Source organism: Fukomys damarensis, unplaced genomic scaffold (genome assembly GCF_012274545.1).
Source record: "Fukomys damarensis isolate Sample0158 unplaced genomic scaffold, DMR_v1.0_HiC HiC_scaffold_11, whole genome shotgun sequence".
Taxonomy (NCBI): Eukaryota; Metazoa; Chordata; class Mammalia; order Rodentia; family Bathyergidae; genus Fukomys; species Fukomys damarensis.
The window spans coordinates 44,789,896-44,795,858 of record NW_022900923.1 but is presented as its reverse complement, the minus strand read 5'-3'; positions in this window follow the sequence as shown (position 1 = coordinate 44,795,858).

The following is a 5,963-nucleotide window of genomic DNA, read 5'->3' as shown; positions in this document are numbered from 1 at the left end:
TCTCTTCTTGAACCTCTTCAGAAACTGCTTCATCCCAAAGTCACTTAGGGGACATCCCTGAACGTGGCACTTCTTGCCAACCACAGCAGTTTATCCGGCCTCCCGTCAAGCCCCAGAGGCTGGAATGGGCGGCGGCTGTCACCCCTGGCCCTGTGCTCTGGTGTTGATGAGCCATGGGCTGGGACTCTGGGAGCAGGAAACCTGCTGAGGCCACACACACACACACACACACACACACACGTGTGCAAGCACACACGTGCACACAGGAACGAAGATGTTTCCACCTGAAGAGCAGCTTTTCCCAGTAATTCGTTTTTATGAAATGAGCATAGATACCTGCCCATTCCCGGGATAACAATTCCCAGTTTTTCCATCTAGTGGAGGAAACAGCGAGGAATTCAGGATGAAACTACAGGAGCAGAAATTTAGATATCTGCAGAGCTGCTAACCCGGAGGTATGATGAGGGAGAGTGAGTGTGGCAATACCTCGGTGTCTCCGATTTCCGTACGCTCTGCTCTGGCGGATGTGTGTGACATGACCCTCACCTCACGCCCGCCCCCCATAGATTCCTCTCCTGCCTGAGAATTCTAAATTTCTGCACAGATTGAGCAAGAAAGTACAAAGGAAGACTGACTTGGCAAATCCCAGGGGCCCTGATGAAAGGAACAGGTTTGGTAATGAATGTGTCACAATGTGGCCCCGGGCAAGTGACTTGATTACATCCTGTTCAACCACAGCCCTGAGGGCTGAGCCCTCAGCCTGGGAGGCTGATCCTGGAGAGAAGCCAGGGGGGTCAGGCTGCTTCCTCTGAGTGTTACCCACCTCCTGCGCTGTGCGCATCTCTGGGTTTGTAGCCCAGGGCCAGACAAGGTGAAGCTCCAGACCAAGGCAATGATCACAGTCATTGCCTTTGGGCTCCCAGAACTACAGGGGAAACTGCCAGACTCAGAGATGACAAAGAATATATTGAAATGACACCTAGAAGGACGACACTGAGTAAAAATTAACATATCACAAACTGCCCACTCAGTGAAGGAGGGCAGATGGTGACAATTTCCTGTGTCAACTTGATTGGATCACAGGATGCCCAGGAGTCTGGTCACGCGTTATCTCTAGGCGTGGCTGCCAGGGTGCTGCTGGGAGATCAGCCCTGGAATCTGTGGACTGTGTGAAGCACATCGCCCTTCCCACTGGGGGTGAGCGTCATTCAATGTGCTGAGGGCCAGAATAGACACAAGGGTGAAGAGAGGGAGAATCCATCCTCCCTGCCTGACTGCTTGAGCTCAAGCATTCATCTTCCGCTGCCCTGTGCCTTCCTGGTTCTCAAACCTTCAACCCGGACTAGAATCTATAACATTGGCCTACCTGCTCTGCAGACTTCGAACTACGCCAGGCTTTCCCAGGTCTCCGGTTTGCACTGAGAACATTGGGGGACTTCTCAGCCTCCATATTATAGGAATAAATACTAGATAGATAGATAGATAGGTAATCATTAAGTTGGTCCTATTTCTCTGGAAAATCCTAATAGGATGAACTGATTAATCAAGGAAAGCTTCTTAGAAAAGGTGAGTTTTAAGACTGGTTACAAACAAGGAGAGAGGAGTCACTAACTCAGGTGAGACTGATGGAATTGGTAGTGGGTTAGAGGAACAGCCAGGGGAAGGCTCTGCTGGGGCAGGCACATGCGTAGAGATGTGTGAGCTCACAGCACAGGACACCCAGGCCCGCCATCTCTCGCCTCCTCCACACAACAAGGAAAAGGCAATCCAGCTAGGCCAATGGCAACTCCCAGTGCATTCACTCTACACTTGGCAACCTCGGAAGTGTAGGAAGGAGTCCGAAGGCAGACTGGCCTGGGTGGAACAGAATGCGAGGCATCCAGTCTGAGAGGAATTCGGGGATGTCAGCTGGAGCTGAGCAAACTGGAGGAGACCATGCGGGACCTGTCCCTGTAGAGCAGTGCCAGAGCAGAAGGTGACCTGTGCCTATGGCACAGTGAAACCAGCTGGTTGCAGCAAGGCAGAGTCTGTTGAAGGTGGGATGGGCTCTAGAAAACAACTGCAGCTTCGAGATGTGCAGCCATCCTCCAGCGACAGACCTGCCCATGGGCTGTTGCAGGGCAGGGCAGGACCAGCCAGGGTGCCAGATGCAACTCCAGTTCCCAAGCTCTGCAGCTGCCTCTTGCGTCTGGATCCAGACCGGCCTCTGTGTCTGAACTTGCTGCACAGAGAGAAGGAAGAACCAAAGGCCCAGGGCTAGTCAGCCACGATTGCTCTGATTGGCACAGAGCGACAGCAGCAGGGCTTGGGAGACCCTGAGTGCTCTTCAGAGCCCAGACAAGCTATGGGGCCCTCCGTCCAGTCCTCAGGGGTGCTCTCACCAGCCTTTTCCCTGATATTTCCAGAAGTTTTCATCCAACTTTGCCAGTTCAAATGGGTAGAAATAGGTGTGGCAAATGGAGAGCGTGGCCAGATTACAGTTTGACAAAGGGCGGGGCACTGGTACAGGTCGCACAACATGGTCCAGGGAAATCCCCACAGAGAAATGCCCCAGCTGTTTTCCCCCATCACTTTGGGTAACTTTCCACTGCCACACGCACGCCCTGCCCACCCCTCCCCAAGCCTCTTCTAAGAATCTGTTGCTCAGCTAGTGACCTGTCAGGCATGGGAATCAGAGAAGCAATAAGCCCAGTTCCTGGGCTTGAGCAACTACAGCTAAGTGGGAAGATGAACTTATACTCATTCTTCAAGTAGGGATATCCGACATGTACACGATGATCGGAAAACGGTGTCACTGAGAACCAGGAGTGTCTAGGAAGAAGGAACAGAACACCGGAGTGTAGGATGTGGCAAGCCATGGAGGGCAACTGGAGAATAATAAGCCACCACTTGAGTTATAGGCTGTGCCAGGCATTTCCCAGCTATTCTTTCTTTTTATCTTCCCAACCAAAGTGGAGGTGTCTTTATTTCAATTTCGCACATGGAGAAACGGAAGGTTTGTGTGGATTTAGATCCAACATGGCGGCCACTGAGAAGTGTCTGGCAAACTTGACGTGATGGCAATGGTGATGAAGTAAGGTTGGCCTGGGCATGGTGTCCACAGTGCGGAAGCAAAGACTCCCATCTCCCACCCCAGGGACACTGACATCAGCCTTTGCCACAAGGGTATTATTCACAGCTGGTCCAGGGCCCATCATCCTCCCTCTTGGTCCGCTGGTGCTTGGGCTCTGTCCTGTCAACAGGTCACTGCTCCCTGGGCTCAAAGTGGACGCCATAATTAACTACCGCCAATGGCTACAGCCGTGCGGTGTTATCACCACCATCACCCAAGCTTCGGCTCTGACTAATCTGAACCAGTGTTCAGATTCAGAAAGCATCGATCATTACCCTAATTATTCCTCTCCTCCTGCCTGTGTGTGCTTCCTGCCTTTGAGGTACCAGGTGTGAGGAGAGGGTGAAAGGGAGGCCCAGTCTTTCCAGAACTGAGAGGTCAGGCCTCCCACCCAGCTCGCTGATTCTGATTCTCCAGGCTGCACCTTGATGGAGGTCTGAGCAATCTGGGGCTGGGCTGAGTCAGGCTAGAGGGGGAATCAGAAGCTTCTACCAAAGCACAGCCGCTGGGGCGCTCGGCCGGGGAATCCCTCAAGGGAACCGAGGACCTGTGCTGACCAAGGCCGGCTCGCAGGAAAGCCCTGTCTTGCTACATGAGTCCTGATTCATGGCTTTCCCCGGCTGGGCCCAGCTCACGTGCTGCCTCAAAGCAGCATTGCCAGCTGCCTCACATTATGTTTTAAAAATCACCCATGAGATCCTCAGAGGACAAACTCCCCGAGATGGAGAGAGAGAATCGCCAGAAGCCAGGAGAGCCGTCCATGGAAGGTCCGGTGAGGATCCAGCGTCCAGTGCCCTCGAGGAGCCAGAACCAGCACAGGGGTGGCCCGCTCGGATACCCCCAGCGCATCCCCAGACACAAATCCTTCGCGTTCTGGTTCATCCTGGAAGCCTTTCATTGCCCTCATGTCAATGTCGCATTGCATTAAAATAGGAACCATTCCCGGGACCAGGAACCCACATTTGTTGGATACTCTGTGTGCGGGGCACCATGAAGTCCTTCTTCCCCTGCTGCTCCGCTAAGGGACAGCCGAGTGTGGCCCCACAGCCACCCTGCCTGAGCTGATGCCCCTCTTCAGGCACGGGACCGGGCGTCTCAGTTTCCGCAGCTGGACACAGGCTAAGTAGCAAAACTCCCGTCACTACTGGGATTAGAGGGCCACTAGGAACCATACCCACAGCATGTCAAGAGCTGGCTCCTGCTCCATTTTTATTATTTACTGTATGGGACACGGGACATATGTCAGTTTCGGCCATAGAAACAGCTCCTAAAAGTACAGGGGCTGTGACTGCAGCGAACCCCCAAGGGGCGACAGGACATCGCACTCTCCGTTGCCCAGTCTTTCCCGGGCAGCCCCCTGCCCTCTCTCGGTGTGGGCCAGAGGGACGCAGAAGGTCGGAGGAGACCCGGGCTCTCTGGAGCGTCCAGCACGCTCCCCTCCTGAGTGGGGGGCCTGGGAGGGGAAGGCCCTGAGTAGGAGTGGTGGAACAGCTGCTGCCATCGTCCGTGATTGCTGGGTGACTCTGTATTTTGTTCCCCTGAGTTTTAGAAGGAAAGCCTCTCATACTCAGCCTTCAGTAGCCACGGATATTACAGCATGAGCAATTCCCGGGGACAGTGGTGTCTGCCTGGGACTGTCACTGTTCGTCTTTCATACTGGGAAGGGTAGGTGACATGATACTTCCAACCAGCCAGCGAAGGCCCAGGCCCGCCCCACCCACCACCGCCGCACACACAGGATTGCTCCAGGTTTACGTAGATATTACCGGTCACACTCCGGGTGCTTTCCCTGAGAGGCGAAGACTGCGATGATAACTTACTTCTGGAAGTGCTCAGTTGCCAGTTATCTTTAAGAAGATGGGGGTTGTCAGAGGGGGAGTAAGGGAGTGGGGGTGGACACGATCAAAGTACGTTACGGAAGTGTGGAAAAGTTACGATGCCACTGAATGTTCTTTCGGGTCGATATGCACTAATGATTTTTTTAAGAAAAATTATTTTTCTGTGGGGGAAGAGAAGTGAAGATGAGGGAAGATCTCAGAAAATAACTACAGAGTGGCTTTGAAAGCTGAAGAGCTGATGAGGGGGGTGGGGGAGCTGGGCCCAGGACACAGGAAGAGAAAGGGCTGGGTACAGTGTACGGGGTCACCAGAGTCCAACCTAGGGCCCCAGTGGTCACACTGGGCAGCAGGGCCTCAGGATTCGCCAGGCCTGTCCCGATGACGAAATCATTTCCACCGACTAGTTCTGCATATCTGGTCCTAGAGCTACCCCCGAAAAACCATCTCTGTCTTACCAAAAAGAAGGAATGAGGTCACCCTGGCCCACTGGGATCAGCTAGCGTGGAGGTGACAGTACTGCCATCTTTCGTATCCGGGTCAGTGGATGAGATGAGATCTGACCAGCCCCGGCAGAGCCCCTGTTCAGAAATGTCCTACACACACAAGCTCTGCACGAAAGAGCAACTTAGCAAAAAGGTGTGGAGAGAGAAACGAGTGTTGCCCCAAGTCATCCCCCCCACTTTCTGGAATCCCCCGCAGAACAGAGCCCCCAAGGAGGCAGAGGGGTTTCTGTGAAAAGACAGGTGTCAGAGGCCAGGGATAAACTTGTAAAGCCTCAGACACCTGCCGGGGCTCTGAACCCACGTCAGTCTGTCTCCATCGAAAGGAAAGAAAGCAGTAAGGGTGCCCCAACCAAATCACAGTGGCCAGAGTGGAAAATATATTTTCCGACACGGGCCGTTGGCCCTGGGGAAAATTCTTCCAATGAACCATTTTGAGACTCGGTGGTGTTTAAGCCCCATGGCTGCTGACCTTAGTTTCTCTCTCTTTCCCTTTCTCTCTCTCTCTCTCTC